This window comes from Schistocerca cancellata, chromosome 9 (genome assembly GCF_023864275.1).
Source record: "Schistocerca cancellata isolate TAMUIC-IGC-003103 chromosome 9, iqSchCanc2.1, whole genome shotgun sequence".
Classification (NCBI taxonomy): domain Eukaryota; kingdom Metazoa; phylum Arthropoda; class Insecta; order Orthoptera; family Acrididae; genus Schistocerca; species Schistocerca cancellata.
The window spans coordinates 173,640,013-173,665,492 of record NC_064634.1 but is presented as its reverse complement, the minus strand read 5'-3'; the positions used below and the strand labels follow the sequence as shown (position 1 = coordinate 173,665,492).

At 44.6% G+C, this 25,480-nt stretch overlaps 1 protein-coding gene across 2 annotated transcripts in view; it reads left to right on the top strand.

The window, feature by feature from the left end:
* Nucleotides 1-25,480, top strand: part of LOC126100452 (vacuolar protein sorting-associated protein VTA1 homolog) — a 75,345-nt gene that overhangs the window by 49,308 nt on the left and 557 nt on the right. The gene's annotated exons all lie outside the window — the stretch shown is intronic.

Below are 25,480 nucleotides of genomic sequence, written 5' to 3'. Positions count from 1 at the left end.
ATGATTCACGAAATTTTGATGCCTTTTGGAGTATCCTCTGATGCCCTGTTTCTTTTATGGTGTAGTGTAAGCTCTCTTAGTGCTTTATACACACGAACATGCGGGCTTCCTACACCACTGCAGTTGCACACGCACAATAATTCGTTTTTGGCGCTCTCTGGCAACTGGTAAATCGAACCTATAACTAACAGTATTGCGAACGGTGGTTAGAAAAGCGTTACTTTCAAAGTAAATTTCTTTTTACGCAAGATGAATTATGTTACGTGTGTGAAAGTGGGATGGATATCTAAATCACAGAGCGTTCGAAACTGAACAGTTTGAGGACCAGCCACTTCAAGAATTTCGAGCCGAGGCATTTATGTCACAATTTTAAATTTACTGGCACATTTGTGTGATGTATCTTAAAGTATATCACACCAAAAAAAGACCAATATTACACGTGAAAGCTTAGCTTTTCTTGTAGATATACGGTACTGTGTACATTAATGTAAACCGTTAACTTTTCCTCTTGTGTGTTCGCGCTATGTAACCAGTAATCTTGCTAGTGGCTGACTAACACGTGCCCTATGCTCTGAATAGCTGCTGTCATCGGCTGGCGAGATCTCGTGGCTTGAGATATGACTCGCTTACAAAAGGACATCACAACCTCGGTTGCAACGCTCCGGAAACTAACAAGCTGTGTTTGGTGCAATTCGAATTTATACTTTCGTAATACGAAAATATGCAGCGTATATGTTGCTGCAAATCAAAGGTCTTTCCAAAACTTCTCTGCTCCGGCTTTTCTTTTTTTTTCCGGGAAGTTCTACGCGATTATATAAAACGTTAACCATTCAAAGGATTGTTAAGTTTTACAGTTCCGAGGGAACTTTTTCTGTTCTAAGTGACAGTAGGTCGCCCGGGAAAAAGCATATTTTTTAAACGGGATATCCGGGAGAAATCCGGGAATAATCCGGGATTTTTTTTTCCTTGTCCCTGTATACACCCTGAACATTCGTGGCGTCAGATCCAATAGGGGTGAATTACAGCTCATCTTGCGAACTAACTGTCCAGTTCTTTTTTGCCTCCAAGAAAGAAAATTATACCCTCATGACTGCTTTCACCTCCCACACTTCACTTCAGTCCATTTTGACCTTCTCCCTGCTTATTGGGGAGTCATATTGCTCATTCGAGACATCTATAGTCACGCCATTTCCTTACGCACCCAGCTTCAAGCTGGTGGTTCACCTTTTCTCGTAGCAACTTCTACTCAGCCTCATCTGCTATCACCAGGGCGGACATTTTACAACTTATTGCTAAACTTCCTCCTCCCTTATTGCTGCTTGGTGTCTTCATGCCCACCATTGCCTTTGGGGTTTTCCACGCCCCTACCAGAGAGGCTCTCTCTCCTAGTAGGTATCTTCAGCCAGCTCAATAAAATCTGTTTGAACGTGGGTGCAGTGGTCTGTTTTCTGACACACACTTAAGTGGCCATTTGCCCTGTGTCATTTGTTTGCTAATGCTTATCCAGTCTGTGCTTCCAACCAGCTGGCATCTTTCCAGAGCTGACTGGCAGCTCTACTCCTCATTGCCTACTTTCGATGAACACAATTTCCCCTGCATTGATGACAAGCCAGAATACCTTAATGTGTTATCCTTATCTCTGTGGAATGTTCCATACTTCACAGCTCTTCTTCGTTGCAACATGCCCCCATCTCCTGGTGAACTAAGGCATGCCGTGATGCAATCCACGCACTGAGAAGAGTTCTCCACATTTTTCAACACAATTCCATGACGGTGAACTATATCCATTATAAACAGCTATGTGCGCAGTGTTGCCCTATTTTCAGGAATTGCAAAAAGGCTAATTGGCTTTCTTTTCAAAGCTCTTTTAACAGTTTTATTTCCTCTCACGTTGTTTGGGTTAAGCTCCATCGCATTTCAGGAACTGCAATTTATTCCTCGGTTCCTTGTGTGGCCACAGCAAAAAATTTCATTCAAGACCCTCTTGATATCTCCAACACCTTTGGCCAATATTTTGCAGACATTTCAAGTTCCACCCACTACCATCCTGCCTTCCTTCCTCTGAAATGGGCAGCAGAGGCAAGGACCATATCTTTCTCCTCCCAGAATCATGAATGTTAAAACCCGGCTTTTACTATGAGGGAGCTTAAACATGCACTCCTTTCGTCCCAGTCATCCACTCCAGGACCGGACAGTGTTAACATTCTCATGTTGTAACACCCACCTCCTGAGGGCCTACACTTTATCCTCTGTACATATAACCACATTTGGACAGATGGCACATTTCCCAGTCACTGGCGTGAGGCCATTGTTATTCCCATACCTAAGCCTGGTAAGGACAAACGCCTTCCTACCAGTTGCCACCCAATTCCCTTCACCAGCAGCATCTGCAAGGTGATGGAATGGTTGATTAATGGTCTGCTGGTGTGGTGGCTCGAGTCTCAGAAACCCCTCACTAACATCCAATGAGGGTTTTGTAGGCACTTGATCACCTTGTCATCTTGTCGGCTCACATTATGAACACTTTTTTTCTGAACTACCAAATTGTGGCCATGCTTTTTGATTTTGAGAAGGCATATGACACCTGTTGGAGGGTGGGTATCATCTGTATTATGTAAAAGTGGAGTTTCCGGTGTTGGCTGCCCTTTTTTACCTGCAAATTTTTTAAAGACAGTGTTTTTAAGGTATGTGAGAGTTCAGTTCTGTTGGACACTTTTATTCAAGAGAACGGGATGCCTCAGAGTTCTGTGATCAGCGTGGTCTCGTTTGCCACAGCCATTAATGTAGAGTCTTGTACTGCAACGGAGAGGATGTTGTTATGGGTGGCCAGTATCCACTTTCTACAACACAAATGCATGCATGAATTAATACAGTTCTATATTTTCATGAACTTGAAATATTTACTTGTCTTGAATAGAGTCCATGTTCAAGGTACTAGCTCATCAGTAATAGTCCTCTTACACACAATATGGGTATCTTGCTATAGTCATTAACCTGAGGCAATGTATTGTCGTAGCCTGCAATAAACTATATCCGCTCTGCGAGTGAACTGACAGATGTCAGTGAGAGTGAGGCCCTCCAGTCAGCAGCACGAGCCTAAATAAATGCTGTCAAGAGGGCATTGGTGGCATGTTACTTGTTGGCTTGTCTCTGGCCTCTCCTGTGATAGGTGCACTTGATCCAGCACCTGCTATTGATCTTCGTGCTTCATCTTTGCTGACCGGTGTGCTGGTGATACCTTAAACCAGCATATTCCTCCTTCTCCCCTCTCGAAATGCTGCACCGTTGTCGTGTAGGGCGGATGCGAACAACAGGTGGAGGGAGGATGCTGGATGTAGAGATGAGCCGGGAGCCGTGACAGTGGAGTACAGTGCACTCTTGACTCTACCCTGCCATCTGACCTGCAAGGCAATAAGAATATGCTCTGGAAAACTGCTGCCAGGGCACACGTTGAGGTGTGAGGGCGTGTGCTGGGACGATGGCACTGGTGACAACAGATTCACGTCCATTGGGTAGACGAGTGGGGATGGTGGGGCCAAGGGCGCATCATCCATCCGCTCCTCCATGGGTGCCCTGGTGGCACCCGTGGGCAGCTGCGAAGGCCGCACGGTCCCATGAGGCCTTAAATCTGGGAGAACAAAAGCAGCAGAACCACAGGGCAAATGACATGCACGAATTTGGTTCTGGTGGCAATGCTGCAAAGTATTGGGACCTGTGATCAAGCACGTAAAAGAGACATTGCATTCCTGGCTCACATGGCGCAAAGTGATACTTGCAGACCATTGGCGGCACTGGATGCTACAGTGGGTGTGGCAGTGTCCGATGGCGGCGGCCGTGCAGAAGTTCTGCCATAATGGTCCGTCTCATGGGTGGGAGCAATAGGAGGTGAGAAAGAGTTGCAGAGCCTGTTTCCACGTGTGGGTGGTGCGAAGCTTGGCCATTTGTCATTTGAAAGTGCGTACAAAGCATTCTGCTGTTCCATTGGACTGGGCAGGAAACAGAGCACTTGTTGGAGGATGAATGCCATTTCGTTCACAAAACTGTTCAGAATCATGTGAAGTGAACTGTGATCCATTGTCAGACACAAGTACTTCTGGCAAATCGTGTATGCGAAACATGGAGAACAATGCCTGAATGGTGCTACAAGATGTGGTAGAAGCCATAGGCACCGCAAATGGAAACTTTCTAAAATAGTCTACCAGTATGAGCCTACGAGTGTTCCAAAATGGTTCTACAAAGTCTGTGTGCACTTGTTGCCATGGGGATTGAGTCTTAGGCAAAGCTGAGAATGGCTGCAGTGGAGTAGATTGGTTTTCTGTGAACAGTTGCTCAAAGTCCGTGGTGGAGCAACTGCAATACATCCATTTGCAACACTTTGGGAGTAAGCACATGCGATTGTCCACTGTCATTTTTAATTAGACTCACACCTTGTTGTACTGGAATACTATGCCGACATGCAAAATATTGGCGCACTACTGAGTTCTGAATACTGTCCAATGAGTGATACCAAGACATGTGAATGTGATGCAACAAAATCTTCAGGTGAGGGTCCGCTTCTGTGGCCTGTGCAATTTTCCTGTAGTGCAAGGGAAAAGATTCACATCGATTTGGCAACAGGATGCAAAATCAGAGTCTGGGCCAATTGGAAGGCGAGGTAGGGCGTCTGCATTGCCATGCTTTGCCACAGGTCTGTACACAATTTCATACTAAAAGTGTGAAAGCAACGAAGCCCAACGTTGCAATTTTTGAGCAGTGTGTGTAGGAACCGGCTTTGACGAATAAAACAAGGGGTGCAGAGGCTTGTGATCTGTCACTAAAAAGAACTTGCGACCATCCAAATAGTGATGGAATTGGTCACACCATACACAATAACAAAGAGCCTCTTTTGCTATTTGAGAATAATTGCACTGAGTTTGAGTTAACAACTTTGAGGCAAAAACAATGGGCCTGTCTTGTGCACCAAGTGTGTGTGAAAGCGCAGCACCAATCCCATAGGAACAAGTGTCGACTTGCAACACTAGTGGCTTGGCAGGGTCAAAATGCACTAACCATCTGTCACTAAGCAAAGCACTTTTGAGTTTCTGAAATGTGTCTTGACAGTCTTGAGTCCACACAAAATGTACATTTTTGTGATGCAGGCAATGCAATGGAGCCGTGATCTGAGCAGCAAAGTTTCAGAGACGACACTTGGGTGCTGCTTCTGACAACACTTCAAAAAGAGTACTCAGATTGGCAATATGTTCCTCTGGTGTACAACCTGAGATGGCAATATCATCAAAGTAGTTTGAACAAAATGGCACAGCAAACACTTTCTACGATTCTTCATCCAATGGAATATGCAAGTAGGAATTATGCAAATCTATCTTAGAAAAGTAACAGCCTGCATCAAGCTTGTCCATGAGTTCCTTAGGGCCAGGTAATGGATAAGTGTAAACTACTGTCTGTTGGTTGACTGTAGACTTAGTCAACACAAATGCAAATGCAACCAGAAGGTTTAGGCAACAAAATGAGAGGACTTGCCCATTGACTAGTTTTAATGGAAGCAATTACATCATTTGCTTGCAGTGCTTTCAATTCACTGGGTACTTTGTCCCGTAAAGCAATTGGAATGGGACGGGCCTGGAAAAACTTAGGCTGTGCATTGTCTTTCTATGTAACATGCACTACAAAGTTTTCTTCCCCATTCTTTCTGAAAATAGTTCAGTAAATTCTTGAATCAAGCTAGCTACACTGTCTTTTGGTTCAAAAGCAGACACTGAAAGTACACACTCCTAGTGTGAGATTTGGAAGTGGCAGGCAAACAACACTGTCAAAGCACTGGAATTTCCTGCCTGTTGTAAATTTGTTAAATTTAGAAAGTCATGGTGAGCCTAACTGTGCATACATAGCACGATTAAGCAAAGTTACTGAGGCACCTGTGCCTAACTGAAAGTTCACACGATGGCCAGCAATTCGTAATGAGACAAATGATTTGTTAGAACGTCGTTGCACAGCACTAGATGGAGTAGGAGGCAAAACATTAATCTCATTTATGTCAGAGCCCATTGTAGGTTTTGAAAACACAGCATTCACTGTATGTGCACAAGCCTGTTTTTTTTTTTTTTGGGAGTGGGCAAAATTGGCATTTATGTGCCATTGCCAAACATGGCATTTTTTCCCCACACATCTCAAACATCGCATTATGTAATGGGCAATCCTGTCTTTCATGATGAGCAGAGCATCTAGGGCAAGACTTCTCTAAATTCACAGGCCTGTTTACAAGTCTACGTGGCTGTCTGCGCAGTTTTGCATGCGTTCATTGTTGTGGCTGCTTGGGGGCAGTCGCAAACAAGGGACAACTCAACCCGACAAACTGGGGCATGGTCAAACTTATTGGCTGCTATGGCATCCGAATAATATTGCCCTAAGATTTGCAATACTTGGGGAAGTGATGGATCTGACTACTTTAAGATCTATTCTCATATTCTACTATCTGAGACATTGAATGTTACTACATCTCGTATCACAAGATCATTGTAAAAGTTGCCACAACTACACTTAAATTTACACTTCCTAGTCATGCACGTTAATTCTGTGTATCTCTGGTGGTACGTCTATTCTGGCTTTTTCTGCAAGCGAAGAAACTGATATCTAGCTGCAGCACCTTGGACTTTCTGGCGATGTTGTTGTTGTTGTTGTTGTTGTTGTTGTTGTTGTTGTTGTGGTCTTCAGTTCTGAGACTGGTTTGATGCAGCTCTCCATGCTACTCTATCCTGTGCAAGCTTCTTCATCTCCCAGTACCTACTGCAGCCTACATCCTTCTGAATCTGCTTAGTGTATTCATCTCCTGGTTTCCATCTATGATTTTTACCCTCCACGCTGCCCTCCAGTACTAAATTGGTGATCCCTTGATGCCTCAGAACATGTCCTACCAACCGATCCGTTCTTCTAGTCAAATTGTGCCACAAACTCCTCTTCTCCCCAATTCTATTCAATACCTCCTCATTAGTTATGTGGTCTACCCATCTAATCTTCAGCATTCTTCTGTAGCATCACATTTCGAAAGCTTCTATTCTCTTCTTGTCTAAACTATTTATCGTCCATGTTTCACTTCCATACATGGCTACACTCCATACAAATACTTTCAGAAACAACTTCCTGACACTTAAATCTATACACGATGTTAACAAATTTTTCTTCTTCAGAAACGCTTTCCTTGCCATTGCCAGTCTACATTTTATATCCTCTCTACTTCAAACATCATCACTTATTTTGCTCCCCAAATAGCAAAACTCCCACCTGCCCGATTAAGGGATCTGACATTCCACATTCCAATCTGTAGAATGCCAGTTTTTTTTCTCCTGACGACGACGTCCTCTTGAGTAGTCCCCACCCGGAGATCCAAATGGGGGCCTATTTTACCTCCGGAATGTTTTACTCAAGAGCACGCCATCATCATTTAACCATACAGTAAGGCTACATGCCCTCGGGAAAAATTACAGCTGTAGTTTCCCCTTGCTTTCAGCCGTTCGCAGTAACAGCACAGCAAGGCCATTTTGGTTAGTGTTACAAGGCCAGATCAGTCAATCATCCAGACTGTTGCCCCTGCAACTGCTGAAAAGACTGCTGCCCCTCTTCAGGAACCACATGTTTGTCTGGCCTCTCAACAGATACCCCTCTGTTGTGGTTGCACCTACGGTACAGCTATCTGTATGGCTGAGGCACGCAAGGTCCATGGTTCATGGGGTTCTGGCCATAGTATTGAGTTAATGCAGCAATTACTTTGTAGTAACTGAGTTTGTCGGGAGATACAGTTGGGAATAGTTTTTGTATTAACCTGAAAACTGGAGACCCCGCAGTTGAAAGCAAGTATTGTAACTCTACAGTACCTTGAACACAATGGACTTGACAATGTGTTTGGAACTGAGTCACATATTCGATTTGTTCCTCTTCCGTTTCTGTAAATTGCCGGAACTGTGGTATACTGGTCAGCGGCACTTGTTGGGCTAGTTCGTTGGTCAGTTGTGTGGCAGACACACCTCGTGCAGCCAATAGTTGTATTATTGTCAGTAGGGTAGCAGTTTGTTGGTACTGAAACTGAAAAACTTCTGTTAGATCCATCACATTGGCTGTCTGTGGCTGAGGCATGGGGCCGGGGGTGGGGGCGGAGGAATTCACGGTTTACGCAAATACGTTATAGTAAAAAGCAAGCAAAGCCTCTGAAAAGAGAAATTTGATTAGTTCTGCGACTCCCCTCCTGAAATACATGCAAGAACAGAGCAAATTAGCAATCAGAAACACTTGAAAATGATCATCTTGAGAGCCTAAACACAAGAGAAGCAAGCAAAAACTATGGCCAAGTTGATTAACTTCGACTGCCACTGTAGCATCCCCTTCGCCACTGTTTTATCCTTGTGCCACTGTAGATTCTTGTACTGTAAGTAAGCAAGGGAGAGAATGTTTTTACGGGTGGCAGGTATCCTCTTCCTACAACACAAATGCACACATGGAATTAATAAGGTTCTTTATTTACATGAACTTGAAGTAATTACTTGTCTTCAATAGAGTCCATGTTTGTGGTGCAAGCTCATCAGTAATAGTCCTCTTGTAGAAGCTCTCAGGGGCTCAACATTCATTGGCTGAGTACAAGCATGATGATGACCCCCGGTTCCTGAGCTGGGGACTGGTAAGCGCCACCAGCCCTCTGTCACCATAAGCTCTGGGCACACTTCAGCGACCACCGTGTGGTGCGATGATGAAATGTTGTGTGTTTTGGAGACTGAGGGTCTTGGCTTCACTGCCTGGGCTGTGAGGAAGGTACACACCTCTATAAAAAGAAACCTCAACCTCAAGGTGTGCTACGTGATGATGAAGTGAATGGCTGTTGAAGTAAAACAGGCACTAGCGGGGAACCTCTGGGGCACGTGCTGCCCTCCCTCCCCCCACTTGTTGTATAAGGCTTGCTAAGACATGCAGGGCTCTGCCTGGGCCGATGGTTGTTTCCCTACCATCTCATGGGATCCCAATGGAATGGCCTCATCAAACTTATACTCCTGACAGGACAGGTGCACCATCAGGCAATACCTACACGCACTCCTCAAAAAGAGTTTGGTCAGTCAGTCGTCCTAAAAAGAAGTTTCAGAATCGTAGTAACAAGGCATTAGTGTGCCATAATACTTTCATTGTAATCAAGCGAGCAGGGGGAACATTCGCGAAGATCTCCCTCTTTCTATATTCACAAGGCATTGGAAAGTACAGCTGGGTCTCTGAAAAGTGTCAAGCGACTTCGTAATGGAACACTTTTAGTTGAAAGTGCTAATTCCAACCAGATACCTAAGCTTCTGGGATGTAAAGCCTTAGGTGAATACCCAGTCGAGGCTGAGTTGTATAACACACTTAACTTTAGTAAGAGCGTGTTTACCTGCTCCAATATAATGGAGGTGGACCTCGCAGAGTTACGTAAAGAATGGAAAAATATGGACTCGCGGAAGGAACATTTAGTACTCCAGAATTACCTTAACATATCCTTCCAGGCTATATCAGTCTTAAGGTTCACCCATTTGTTATCAACCCAATGCAATGCTACAAATGTCAAAGATTTGGCCATACACCACTATGGGATGTAATGGGAAGGCTAAATGTGGCAATTGTGGAGGCTTAGCCCACGAGTCAGGCAATTCTTGTACACATTCTCCGAAATGTGTAAACTGCTCCCGGGATCACCCAGTGTGGAGCAGAAAGTGTGAGGTTTACAAAGTAGGAAAGACAAATTCACAAGTTGAAAATAGAGAGAGACATAACCAATAGTGAAGCTAAAAAAGCTTTCAAAGCTATGTAACCACCAGTTTTTGCTGCTGCTTTTCTAAGTTCAAGAAAGCAGTAGTTAAACCTTTGTATTGGTGAGCTCTATCCCTTTCTGATGGAGGCTATGCTCTTGAGGATGTAGACTCCCAATTGGAGGAACCGGAGAGCAAGGAACTGTATAATGTTCCCCCTGACCTCACCAGTAAAAAAAAAAAAAAAAAAAAAAACGCTAAACAATGGCTGCTACAGGGGCTTCTGTGTTGCAGTGGAACTTGAACAGATATCGTTCAGATTTGAGAGAACTGCAGCTACTGATCCGGGAGAAACCTTTCTGCATCTGTTTAAAAGAAACAAATCTTAGTCACCGATACACCTGCATTACAGGGCTACCAAAGTTGATACTACTGGAGACGGGGCTAAAGGTGGAACAGCTGTTTTTCTTGATGACAGATGCCACTCCTCTCCTGTCCCACTTACCCTGGCCATGCTAGCTGTTGCTGTGAAAGTTCTTGCACCCTTTTATATCACTGTGTGTTCTTTGTGCCCACCCCCTAATGCTACTTTGGATGCAGATGCACTAGCAGAACTCTTCCGGGCACTCCCACACCCATTCCTCCTTGTGGGGGATTTCAGTTCACACAACGTGCTGTGGGGCTCACCTACCACTTGCTCCAGGGATCAGATGATCGAGCGACTTGTCCATTCTGAGAATTTCTACCTTCTGAATGCAGGTGAGATGACACACTTTTCCACAGTTACTGGGCCTTTTTCAGCCATTGGCCTTAGTTTCTGTTCCCCGGCTCCTGCAGACTCAGTTCAGTGGGAAGTGGCTCCAGATTTACATTCTAGTGGCCACTTCCCAGTGAGTATTTGTCTGCCAACTAGGGTGGTGGCTGACAGGACACCACACAGATGGATAATACAAAGGACAAATTGGCTACAGTACAGTTGACAGGCTATTTTTGAACAAAAGGGTTGTGCACAGGAGGCACTGACCCATATCACTTGTGAGATCCAACGGCTTGCCACAGAGTCCATCCCTAGATCTAGAAACCAACTCAGACGATGACCCCTACCTTGCTGGAATGATGACTGTCGATTGTCAATCAGGGCCAGACGAACAGCTCTGCGGAAATTCAAACACTGTCCAACTACAGACAATCTTCATGCCTTCAGATCTGCAAGAGCACATGCGAGGTGAGTGATAAAACAACAGAAGGGGGCTTCCTGGAGGGAATTCATTACTTCCATCAGTGGGTACACTTCCACTGCGCAAGTTTGGGAATCTGTAAGACGGATTTCAGGCAAGGGTAGGACATGTCCCCTTGCGGCCTTGTCAAGTAATGGGGTCTTGGTAGACATGCCAGGAGACATGGCTCAAGTTTTAGCTGAGCACTTCTTTACTGTTACTACATCATCCAGACAAGCTCCCACTTTTCAGGTATTCCATAGAAGTGCAGAAATGAGGAAGCTCAATTTCTTCTCTCATCATGATGAAGTCTACAACCTTCCGTTCTCCATGTGGGAACTGGAATCAGCTTTGTCTGCAGCCAGAGGCACTGCTCCAGGACCTGATGAGATCCATTATACCATGCTTCATCACCTGTGCCCTGAACTGAAAGGACAGCTTCTCTTGTTTCAGTTCGGTATGGTTTGATGGACAGTACCCTACAGCTTGGAAGGAGTCAACATTAATTCCATTCTGGAAACCAGGCAAAGACTGTAGCACCCCTAACAGTTACTGCAGTTCGAGTCTCGGCCTGGCACACAGTTTTAATCTGCCAGGAAGTTTCATATCGGCGCACACTCCGCTGCAGAGTGAAAATCTCATTCCAGTTACTTACCTGTCGCCCTTACCAGTTGTGTGGGTAAGACTCTAGAGTGCATGGTCAACCGCCGCCTCGTCTGGCTGCTCAAATCCTGAGGTCACCTGAGCCACTCTCAGTGTGGTTTCAGGCACTCCCGTTCCACCTTTGATAACTTAATCCTACTGGAGACGGCGATACAGAAGTCCTTCTTATGCCACAACCCTTTGGTTTGTGGTTTATTGACCTCAAAAAAGAATATGACACTACTTGGAGAGACCACAATCTATTGGTTATGAACTGTAGATTAAAACTGAAGAAACTGCAAAACGGTGGGAATTTAAGGAGATGGGACCTGGATAAACAGAAAGAACCAGAGGTTGAACAGTTTCAGGGAGAGCATAAGGGAACAATTGACAGGAATGGGGGAAAGAATTACAGTAGAAGAAGAATGGGTAGCTTTGAGGAATGAAATAGTGAAGGCAGCAGAGGATCAAGTAGGTAAAAAGACGAGGGCTAGTAGAAATCATTGGGTAACACAAGAGATACTGAATTTAATTGATGAAAGGAGAAAATATAAAAAAGCAGTAAATGAAGTATGCAAAAAGCAATACAAATGTCTCAAAAATGAGATCGACAGGAAGTGCAAAATGGCTAAGCAGGGATGGTTAGAGCACAAATGTAAGGATGTAGAGGCTTATCTCACTAGGGGTAAGATAGATACTGCCTACAGGAAAATTAAAGAGACCTTTGGAGAAAAGAGAGTCACTTGTATGAATATCAAGAGCTCAGATGGAAACCCAGTTCTAAGCAAAGAAGGGAAAGCAGAAAGGTGGAAGGAGTATATAGAGGGTCTATACAGGGGCGAAGTTCTTGAGGACAATATTATGGAAATGGAAGAGGAGGTAGATGATGATGAAATGGGAGATATGATACTGCGTGAAGAGTTGGACAGAGCACTGAAAGACCTAAGTTGAAACGAGGCCCCGGGAGTAGACAACATTCCATTAGAACTACTGACAGCCTTGGGAGAGCCAGGCCTAACAAAACTCTACCATCTGGTGAGCAAGGTATGAGACAGGTGAAATACCCTCAGACTTCAAGAAGAATATAGTAATTCCAATCACAAAGAAAGTAGGTGTTGACAGATGTGAAAATTACCGAACTATCAGTTTAATAAGTCACAGCTGAAAAATACTAATTCAAATTCTTTACAGACAAATGGAAAAACTGGTTGAAGCTGACCTCAGGGAAGATCAGTTTGGATTCCATAGAAATGTTGGAGCACGTGAGGCAATACTGACCCTACGACTTATCTTAGAAGAAAGATTAAGGAAAGGCAAACCTACATTTCTAGCATTTGTAGACTTAGAGAAAGCTTTTGACAATGTTGACTGGAATACTCTCTTTCAAATTCTGAAGGTGACAGGGGTAAAATACAGGGAGCAAAAGGCTATTTACAATTTGTACAGAAACCAGATGGCAGTTATAAGAGTCGAGGGACATGAAAGGGAAGCAGCGGTTGGGAAGGGAGTGAGACAGGGTTGTAGCCTCTCCCCGATGTTATTCAATCTATATATTGAGCAAGCAGTAAAGGAAACAAAAGAAAAGTTCGGAGTAGGTATTAAAATCCATGGAGAAGAAATAAAAACTGTGAGGTTTGCCGATGACACTGTAATTCTGTCGGAGACAGCAAAGGACTTGGAAGAGCAGTTGAACAGAATGGACAGTGTCTTGAAAGGAGGGTATAAGATGAACATCAACAAAAGCAAAATGAGAATAATGGAATGTAGTCGAATTAAACCAGGTGATGCTGAGGGAATTAGATTAGGAAATGAGACACTTAAAATAGTAAAGGAGTTTTGCTATTTGGGGGAGCAAAATAACTGATGATGGTCCAAGTAGAGAGGATATAAAATGTAGACTGGCAATGGCAAGGAAAGCGTTTCTTAAGAAGGGGAATTTGTTAACATTGAGTATTGATTTAAGTCAGGAAGTCGTTTCTGAAAGTATTTGTATGGAGTGTAGCCATGTATGGAAGTGAAACATGGACGATAAATAGTTTAGACAAGAAGAGAATAGAAGCTTTCGAAATGTGGTGCTACAGAAGAATGCTGAAGATTAGATGGGTAGATTACATAACTAATGAGGAGGTATTGAATTGAATTGGGGAGAAGAGGAGATTGTGGCACAATTTGACTAGAAGAACGGATCGTTTTGGTAGGACATGTTCTGAGGCATCAAGGGATCACCAATTTGGTACTGGAGGGCAGCGTGGAGGGTAAAAATCATAGAGGGAGACCAAGAGATGAATACACTAAGCAGATTCAGAAGGTTGCAGTAGGTACTGGGAGATGAAGATGCTTGCACAGGATACGGTAGCATGGAGAGCTGCATCTAAGCAGTCTCAGGACTGAAGACAACAACAACAACAACAACAACAACAACACTACTTGGTGCTAAAACATCCTTCGCCAACTCCATGATTGGGAGCTACGTGGACATCTTATGCTTCTGGTCCAATCCTTTGAAGACCAGCAGTTTCGTTATCATGTTGGCGATGCCAGGTCTGACTGCTTTGTTGAGGAGAATTGGGTCCCCCAGGGCAGTGTCCTCAGTGACCCGTTGTTTGGCCTTGCTATGAATGCAGTCAGGAGCCCTGTCAAATCATCTTTGTTTGTGGATGACTTTGCAATCTTCTACTCTTTCTCTGATCTTACGATGACGATGAGGCAGCTACAGCTGACCATTTGGAGGCTGGAAACCTGGGCCCAGAAAACCGGTTTTCGGCTCTCACCTGAGAAGACTACGTGTGTCAATTTTAACCGTGCTCATCAGAGTTTTAACCAACCAATTCTCACAATGGGGGACAATATTTTATGTTTTCAAGACACTGTGCGCTTTTTGGGTTTATTATTTGACTCATTATTAACTTGGCTCCCACACGTGAAAGACCTACGAACAAAGGGATTCTAGTCATTGAATATTTTGAAATGTGTTAGTGGAAAAACGTGGGAAGCTGACAGGTCCCACCTCTTTCAGTTTTATAGGGCATTTGTTCGATCACGCCTAGATTATGGCAGCGTGATCTATGGGTAGGCCTGTCCTTCCTACCTCAGGATGTTAGGTGCTGTCCACCATGAGGGCATTCGGATTTCGACTGGAGCCTTTTGGACCAGCCCAGTTCAGAGTCTGTGTGCAGAGGGTGGTGAATCACCACTCTGGATTCAGTGACATATCCTTTTGGCTCAACAGGTGCTGAAAATCTCAGTGTCACCTCAGTCATTGACATTTAGTTCATTGCTCGAACCCATCTTTGAACGGCTGTTTAGGAATTGGCCCCATGCAACCAAGCCATTTGGTATATGTGCAACAGATTGTCTCAAGGATCTGGATCTGTCGGGCATCACAATACATAGCCAGAGATGGAACGCATTGCCGCCTTGATGTCTTCAGAGGCCCAAAGTGATTTTAAGCTTGACACAGGACAAGACAACTTGTACTCCAGATTTTGTTTTTACAAGTTTGTTTTTCTTCCATTTTAAGTACATACCACAGTTTTATCGTTGTTTATACAGATGGATCCAAGCAAGAGAATGCTCTTTGTTGCTGTGCTGTTTTTTCTGATGGGGTTTTTGAAGTGTGTCTTCCAGAAAAGTTTACAAATTATGATGCGGAATTATATGGCATTCTGGTCGCACTGGAGAGGGTCCACAGACATCACCATACAAGGTTTCTTATCTGTTCTAATTCTCTTAGTGCATTGCAAGGACCTTACCAAATGTATCCAGTAGACCCGCTGATTCAGCTCATCCATGACTCATTACAGTGACTCCAACACTGTGGCAAGGAGGTGATCTTTTGCTGGGTTCCTGGCCATATTGGAATACAGGGTAACAATATGGCAACAAAGTTGCCAAGGAAGCATGTTGGGATGGTGCTGAACATCAATGTCCCATCCCATTGCATGCCATCATCTAATTTTCTGTCATATGCGTCGTGCATCAGTGGGAGACTGAATGGTTGCAGGTGACAGACAACAAACTCAAATCGACCACAAAGGTTTGGCGGACTTAATGTCGACATCACTGCTGGAAGGACGTTCTGCTTTCCAGACTGTGCATCAGACATAACCCTTTAACATGTGGTTTCCTCCTGTGGTGGGAGGATCAACCCTGTGTGAAGTTTGTGACGTGCCACTTTCAGTTGAGCATATTGTGGCTGTGTGTGTCCTATATACTGATATTAGGGCAGTCATCAGTCTTGGTGGAGATCTGCCCATCATCCTCGCAGATATCGATTCAGTTGTTACCACGGTGATGAAATTTTGTGAAGTGTCAGGCGTCATCCCTAAATTGGTGGGGGAGGGTGGCACACTTTAATATATTATAAACTGCTGCACATGTGAGGACAGCCTTTGTCCCCAACCATGAGATTTGTCTGCTAACTTTTCGCCAGGCACTGATGACATGATGTCAAGTGCCCGATCAACCCAAATCATCATCATCTTGCAGAAAGTATCGGTAAACTTGCTATAGTTCCTAATCTAAAGCTATGTACTGTCATAGCCTGCAATAAACTATACCTGTCAAACTGGAGTGTGAGTTAGTGAGGCCCTCCACGCAGCAACGATGGCCTTAGTACACGCTGTGAAGAGGGTGTTGCTTGTTGGTGTGCCTCTGGCCTCACTTGTGATAGGCATGCTTGATCCAGCGCCTACTTCTCGCATCATCTTTGCTGACCGGTGTGCTGGCGCCAGCTTACGCCAGCACAGTTAACCCCATTATCGATTGTCTCCTGCCAGGTATCTCATGCTCTCTTCGCGTTGATGAATTTGCGATTGCAGCTCCAACGATCCTGTCTACATGAGTGCCGTCATCAGTGATGTCTTGATCATCTTTACTTGTGGAGCATCAACAATGGCTGCCACTTTTCCACTGACAAGACTGTCTGTAGGAACTTTTTGTGACGCCAGAAGTTTCCTCCCCTATCCCTGCAACTTAGCCCATTCCCTCTGCCGCTCATTGACACAAGGAACTTCTTGGGACTCAAGTTTTATAGAAAATTTTGTTGGTCTTCGCAGGTCTCTTCCCTGCCAGTTTGTTGCGTTCGCTCCCCCAGATTTCTGTGTGTTTTATGTGGTACCTCATGGGAAGCAGTTCAGACCATCCTCCTCCATTTGTACGACCTTGTCCATTTGAAACTGGATTATGGCAGTATCATATATTCATCCGCATGTCCGACTATCTTATGTCATCGTAAAACCATCCCCCATAGTGGGATATGTTTGGCGACTATACTAGTACTGTTGAGAGTCGTCGTGCTGAGGCTGCTGACTGAGCGTTGACCTACCTGCAGGATGTTCTCCTCAGCCGTTGTGTGTGCTGTCTGTCTTCTATGCCCAGTCACCCATTCTGTGCTCCCTTTTCTGATTGATAGATAGTATGGGCTGCACCCATCTTTTCTATTGCCTCCTGGAGTTGGCTTTCGTTTGCTGCTTTGATAGCTTTTGCTTTACACTCCCAGCCACATTCTCCATGGGTTTGTGTTGGAGGTACATGTTCATTTCAGACTCCTTTTCCTTCTTAAGGACACTTCATCTGACCTGATGTATCACAGCAAGGTTCATGCATTTCGCCAGGCCATCCATTGCTTCCAGCTTCCAAACTGTGTCATCTGCTCAGATTCTCTGTGCTGTTCAGAGCCTTCACATGCTGTACTCAGTCCCCCCTTTAGTACAACAGATCCAAGAATGCCTCCATCCACTTACTGTTGAGGGAGCCAACGTGGTGTTCATGTGGATCCCTGGTCACGTTGGCATGCCAAGAAATGAGGCTGCTGATGCTGCTGCAAAGGCTGCAGCTCTCCTCCCTCGGTGTGCTAGTCGTTCTGCTCCCTCACATGATCATCTTGTCATTGTCTGTTACCCCGGGACATGAAACATCTCCTAATAGCTTAGTCGACCTCCTCTCAGCCCTCATGTTGTGAGGTGATTGTTTTAGCCTGGCTGTATGGCTGTATATAGGATATTGTTGTTTTAGTCATCACCATTTAAGTGCCAACCCTGCCCCACTGTGTGCCTACTGCTCTCAACCCTTGATGCCGTGCCACTTTCTGATCTGGTACCCATTTTTTAATTGTTTGCTCTTTACTTTCAGATCTTTTAGCAGATGACACATGTTCTGTCATCACGTCTTACTTTTTATTTGCCACAGTGGCATGGCGAAGCAAATTTGATCCTCCCCACAGGGACCTCCACCATTTCAGTGCTGTTTTGGGAAATATTCCATAGGGATGTCCTTGTCCTTAGGTGCTGCTCTTTTGAAGTTTTTGCGTTATAGGGTTTTTGCCTTTTTCACCTCAGGTTTTTATTTGGTACTTGTTTTTTCTTACATTGTGATATGGGTGCTTATGACATTAGCAGTTTCATGCCCTAAAGCTCCAACCAGAAAAACAAACCAGGTGCCTGTTCCGGAGTTCACTCATGGGTGCCACATACCTATCCCATGCTCTTGCTGCTTCTCCCTCCCAGCCATTGTTTGGTATCCTCACATAAACTGAATGCTTTGCTTCTCACTCACTGACAGTATAGATTTTTCTTGTGATCAGAAGCTTTCTCAAAGTATATAACCACAGGCAAAATGATATGATTAATTCATTACTATCTTTAATAATTTGCTTCATGGCTTGCAACTGGTCCCTTGTGTTATACCCATTTCTAAACCCAGCTTGTTCTTCTGCCATATCAATATCAAATGCTTTTTTTGTAGTTGATACTTACAATTTTAATGAATATCTTGTTTATTACAGAGGAGAGGTTAAAAATCTATAATTATTTTGTCAAACAATAAAATCCGGGATGGAATATAATAATATTATGAATAGGAAAGTTGTGACTCACCATATAGCGGAGATGCTGAGTTGCAGATAGGCACAACATTTGTGACAGTCTTTCTGTTGTGCCTGTCTGTGACTCAGATGCCTCCACTATGTGGTGGGGCAACTTTCCTTTTCATAATATTGTATAGTTTTTTGTCTTGTACAACCTGTTTCTTATGAAGGAGCATATTACAGCATTATTTCAGTACTGGCAGTTGTGCTCCTCAGGCATTCTGCAAAAATTTTTACCGTTTCCATTTGTATTACTTTCACTAACTTCAAACATTTCTATTGAGAAATTAACAGCTGACTCCCTTCATACCTTGAATGGCTTTGTGCACCACAGCCAGAATTATATACAGAGAGTTATTGCTTTTAAAACACTTGTATGATTCTCTCACTGTCATTAGTTACTGTGCCGCTGTTGTAATATGACATCTACCTAAAATTAGTTTTTGTCTTGCTTTTGCCGGCCGTTGTGGCCGAGCGGTTCTAGGCACTTCAGTCTGGAACCGCGCGACTGCTACGGTCGCAGGTTCGAATCATGCCTCGGGCATGGATGTGTGTGATGTCCTTAGGTTAGTTAGATTTAAGTAGTTCTAAGTTCTAGGGGACTGATGACCTCAGATGTTAAGTCCCATAGTGCTCAGAGCCATTTGAACTATTTTGACTTCCTTTTTTCATACCACTCATCTGCCTGTATAAACCTTACTTTTCAAGATATGGAACTTGTTGCCTAATTTTGTGTGCTGCAGCCCCCTCTTCTCCAATAAATGTTTATAATCTGCAATACTGCCTTCATATCTGATGAATTTGTTTCTTTCTAGCTTTGAATTGCATGTTGAGTGTTTATGACCACCTTAAATTTGAAAGTAGTATGGGACTGTCAGTTTGTGTGCAGTTTCTTTATCATTTGATAAAATGTAGTCAGTTTTATTTTTAGTTCCATTTGGTCTTTGCCAAGTGAACTTTCTGTCTGTTTTATTGTGGAAGAAACTTTTAAGGACAGATAAGCTGTTGTTCTCATCACATTGTTGATATAACCTCTGTCATATCTGGCATCCTGGTCAATGTTTCCCACTGAAGAAATGTACATTGATTTTTTCCTACTTTCACATCAAAATCACCCATAATCTTATAATACAATATATTTTGATTTATCAGTTTTTGTTGTTCTTCAGAGTTGTCCAAGAGACATAATTTTAAGAATATTATGAAAAGGAGAGTTGCTACTCACCATACAGCTGAGGTGCTGAGTCGCAGATAGGCATGACAAAAAGACACTCACAATTAAAGCTCTTGGCCATTAAGGCCTTTGTCGACAATAGATAAAACACACACACACACACACACACACACACACACACACACACACACACAGAGACAGAGAGAGAGAGAGAGAGAGAGGTTTCCACCTGCACAGTTCATAAAAGTTGGTGTTGTTGGGAAGGATCCATATGGCACAGGCTGTGAGGCGGATGGAATGTTTGGCTGCGTGTTCGGCAACAAGGTGGTCCACTTGTTTGTTGTCCACAGTTTGTTGTCCACAGTTTGTTGTCCACAGTTTGTTGTCCACAGTTTGTTGTCCACAGTTTGTTGTCCACAGTTTGTTGTCCACAGTTTGTTGTCCACAGTTTGTTGTCCACAGTTTGTTGTCCACAGTTTGTTGTCCACAGTTTGTTGTCCACAGTTTGTTGTCCACAGTTTGTTGTCCACAGTTTGTTGTCCACAGTTTGTTGTCCACAGTTTGTTGTCCACAGTTTGTTGTCCACAGTTTGTTGTCCACAGTTTGTTGTCCACAGTTTGTTGTCCACAGTTTGTTGTCCACAGTTTGTTGTCCACAGTTTGTTGTCCACAGTTTGTTGTCCACAGTTTGTTGTCCACAGTTTGTTGTCCACAGTTTGTTGTCCACAGTTTGTTGTCCATGTCCACAGTTTGTTGTCCATGTCCACAGTTTGTTGTCCACAGTTTGTTGGTGGCCATTAATGCGGCTGTCATGCCTACATAGAATGTAGCACAGTGGCTGCAGTTTAGCTTGTAGATCACACGACTGGTTTCACAGGTAGCCCTGCCTTTGATGGGGTAGGTGATGTTAGTGACCGAATTAAAGTAGGTGGTGGTGGGAGGATGTATGGGCCAGGACTTGCATCTAGGTCTGATACAGGGTTATGAGCCATGAAGTAAGGGATTGGGGAACACGGGTTGTATAAGGATGGACGAGTATATTGTGTAGGTTTGGTGGGCGGCAGAATACCGCTGTGGGAGGGGTGGGAAGGATAATGGGCAGGACATTCCTCATTTCAGGGAATAAGAGGTAACTGAAACCTTGGTGGAGAATGTAACTCAGTTGCTCCAGTCCTGGGTGGTACTGAGTTACAAGGGGAATGCTCATCTGTGGCCAGATGGTGGGACTTTGGGAGGTGGTGGGAGACTGGAGAGATAAGTCATGGGAGATTTGTTTTTGTACAAGGTTGGGTGGATAATTTCTCTCAGTGAATGCTTCAGTGAGACCCTCGATATCTTTAGAGAGGGAGTGCTCGTCACTGCAGATGCAACGACCACAGGTGGCTATGCTGTACAGAAGGGACTTCCTGATATGGAACGGGTGGCAGCCATCCAAGTGGAGGTATAGCTGGTGGTTAGTAGGATTGATATGGGCAGAAGTACTAATGTAGCCATCTTTGAGGTGGAGGTCAATCAATGTCTAGGAGGGTGGTGTGTCGGGTTGAATAGGAGCTGGTGAAGCAAATGGGGGAGAAGTTGTTTAGATTCTGGATTAATGTGGATAGGGTGTCCTCGTGACTCATGAATGTGAACCAGGTGAGGGGTTTAAGATTCTGGCTGTTTAGGAAGGATTCCTCTATATGTCCTATGAATTGGTTGGCATAGGATAATGCCATGCAGGTGCCCATAGCCGTACCCTTATTTATTTGTGGTTTATGCCTTCAAAGGAGAAATAATTGTGGGTGAGGATATGGTTGGTAATGGTGACTAGGAAGGAGGTTGTTGGTCTGTAATCCGTCAGGTGTTGGGAAAGGTAGTGTTCAATAGTGGAAAGGCCATGGGCTTTAGGAATGTTAGTGTAAATGGACGTGGCAGCAATAGTGATGAACAGGGTACCGTGTCGTAAACAGTCACCAACTGTGGAGAGTTGGTGGATGAAATGGTTGTTACCTTTTATGTAGGAGGGTAGGTTCCGGGTAATAGGCCGAAGGTGTTGGTCAATGACGGCAGAGATTCTCTCAATGGGGGCACAGTAACCGGCTACAATGGGGCATCCAGGGTAGTTAAGTATAAGAAGGTAGGAGGGCGGAGATCGGTAGGGGTGAGTAGAGAGATGGACTGAGGACAGAGGTTTTGGGATGGGCCTAAGGATTTCTGGATTTGGGTCACTGTGGCAAGGTTTATAGGGGAAGTATCTGACAGATGGCAGAGTCCTTCTGCCACATGATACTTGCAATTCAAAACAACAGTGGTGGGGCCTTAGTCTGCAGGTAGGATTCTAAATGTCGGTATCAGTTTTTAGATGTTGGACTGTGGTTCTTTCAGCAGAGGTAAGGTTAGTTTGCATGTGGAGGGATTTGGGGAATGATGGTGAGGCAAGGTTCAAGGTTAAGAAATTTTGGAAAGTTAACAGGGGGGTGATTTGGGGGCAGTGGAAGTGGAGCAAAGTTGGATTGAAAAGTGAGGCAAGGTTCAGTATTGGTCTTTGGTTGAGTTGGATTGGTAGGGTTGCTGGCGAAAATACTTTTCCACTGAAGTGACTGGGAGAAGGAGAGAAGGTTTTTAACAAGTCCTCCTGATTGAATTTGGGAGTGGAGCAAAAGGTGAGGCCTTTGGAAAAGACTGATATTTCTGTAGGGCTAAGGCTTCTGGAGTAAAGATTCGTGTCTATGTTGTGGGTCTGTTAGGTTCTGGGTTATGTGTGGTGGTGAGAGGGAGTTTCAGAGGATGGGTAAGTGTAGTAGGTCTAAGAGACAAGAGTTTGCCAGCTATGAGGGGATGTGGGGGAGGTTTGGAGGTTGTTGTAGAGGTGGTGGACGCTGGTACTCCAAGGTGGGAGTAGGGAGTGAGCAGGATGGAGGGCTTCTTGATATGGCATTGTGCATGCTGCTATAGTTCCTGCAGGGTGAGACTTTCAGTGTGTATTATGGGTTCCAGGAATTAGGGATTGCATAGCATAAGAATTTTTCGGATGGAGAGACGGTACTGCAATAAGGTTTGAGTGAGCTTGGTTTATATGGTTTTGCAGGACTATTTTGGTGAGGGCTAAGGATTGGCGGAATCTGAACAGGTGGAGGTCATTGTGGTAGGAGGGGTGGCAACCAGAGATGGATAATTTCATGGTAAGGCCATTAGGGGAGGGGGGGGGATTCCATGAGCCAAGCAATAACACAAGTACAGTATGTGGACTGGGATCTGGCTAGGGATAAGGAAACTTTTCTGTATTGACACAGATGGAGGGAGCAGGGATCCATGGTTGCAGGATCTCCAGTCACTACTCAAATCCTTAGGCGCATCCCACAACCTCTCCCGGAGTCCTCCTCTCTACTCACCCCTACCACTTCCCACACTCATACATGCTTCCTAAAGTCCATAAACTTAACCACCCAGGGTGCTCCATTGTGGCCAGTTGCTGTGCCCCCACTGAGAGAATCTCTGCTTTCATAGACCAACACCTTCAACCTACTACCCGGAACCAACCCTCCTATATAAAATATACCAATCATTTCCTCCACTGATACTCCTAGGTTCCCGACCCTTTACCACATGATGCCCTGCTCGTCACTATTGATGCCGCCTCCCTTTATACCAACATTCCTAATGCCCATGGCCTTACTGCTATTGAACACTACCTTACCCAATGCCTGATGGATGGATTCCAGACCAACAACCTCCTTCCTAGTCACTATGACCAACTATAACCTTACCCACTATTACTTCTCCTTTGAAGGAATCACCTACAAACATATCCGGGGTACAGCTATGGGCATCCACATGCCAATCTTTTCATGTGCAATGTACAGGAATCCTTTCCTAAAAACCCAGAATCTGAAACCCCTCACCTGGTTCAGATTCATTGATCACGAGAACACCCTACCCACATTCCTCCAAAACCTCAACAACTTCTACCCCATTTGCTTCACTTTCCCATACTCAACCCAACAAACCACTTTCCTAGATGTTGACCTCCGCCTCAAAGATGTCTACATCATTACCTCTGTCCATATAAAACCTACTAACCACCAGCTATACGTCCACTTAGGATTTCATACTAAGTCCCTTCCGTACAGCCTAGCCACCCGTGGTTGTTGCATCTGCAGTGATGAGCAGTCCCTCTCAAAATATACCGAGGGTCTCACTGAGGCCTTCACTGACCATAATTATCCTCCCAGCCTTGTACAAAAACAAATCTCCCGTGCCTTTTCTTTCCAGTCTCCCACCACCTCCCAAAGTCCCACAGTCTGGCCACAGAGGAGCATTCCCCTCGTAACTCGGTACCATCTGGGACTGGAGCAACTAAATTACATTCTTTGCCAGGGTTTCAATTACCTCTTGTCATGCCCTGAGATGAGAAATGTCCTGCCCACTATCCTTTCCACCTCTCCCGCAGTGGTATTCTGCCAGCCACTGAACCTGCTTAACATACTCATCTATCTTTACACAACCCTTGCTCCCAAGCCCTTACTTCATGGCTCATACCCCTGTAATAGACCTAGATGCATGACCTGTCCCATACATCCTCCCACAACCACCTACTCCAGTCCGGTCACTAACATCACCTGTCCCATCAAAGGCAGAGCTACCTGTGAAACAAATCATGTGATCTACAAGCTAAGCTGCAACCGTTGTGCTGCATTCTTTGTGGGCATGACAGCCAACAAGCTGTCCGTCTGCATGAATGGCCACCAACAAACTGTGGCCGAGAAACATGTGGACCACCCTGTTGCTGAACACATTGCAAAACATGACATCCTTAATTTCAATGACTGCTTCACAGCCTTTGCCGTATGGATACTTCCTACCATCAGCAGCTTTTCTGAATTGTGCAGGTGGGAACTTACCTTGCAATACATCCTATGTGCCCGCAACCCTCCTGGCCTCAACCTTCATTAGTCACTGCCTTCACCCATCCAGCCCATTCCATGTTCCCCTTCCAGCACTACACAGCCGTCATTCCACCATCACACCCTGTCTTTTTATTTCTCTCCTTTTCCGCTATTTCCCCTCCCCATCTCTCTCCTGCCCTCTGTCTAAGTGCTCCACTGTCCGCACACCCCACCATATCATCCCTCCCCCCCCCCCCCCCCCCCTTGCACCACTTCCATCATGCACTGTTGCTGCTGCCCACAGTGTGATTTCAGTTGGCTGAGACTGCAGTCGTGTGTTTCATCCATTGTTGATGAAGGCCTTCATGACCTAAAGCTTTAATTGTGAGAGCCTTTTTTGTTGTGTGACTCAGCATCACTGCTATATGGTGAGTAGAAACAATTCTCCTTTTCATAATATTGTTACATTCCACCCTGGATTTTTCATTGTTAGACATAATTTTGTTTCTTTATCATTGAATTTCTGATACACACACTGTTCTTCAGTAAATCTCATTTAATTCCTTATCCATTTCTGCTAACCTATCTTTGATTTCTAGGGTTCTGCTGTTTACTGATAACAAATAGAAGTTAGTTGAAGCATTTGTTCTCTATGGCCCACAGTACTGTGTGTTTAGCCAAACTTTGTGTAGAAATATTTGGGCAATGTCTCTGCATCCTCCATGACCTGAAGCCATTGCTTGAGGTGCCTTGCTCCACAGCTCAGAATATTTTCACCCAAATCTGAATACCAACATCTAAGAACTTGCACATGGTAGTAGTACCACCAACAACCCTGTCCATTGTACACAAGCCTAAAGGTCCCAAAGAGTTGGGCAAGATGTATGAACAGTACTATACTGTGGCAGAACCCTGTGCTTGCAGTTTTTGACGTGTACATTGTAGATTGCTGAAGAGCTCGTT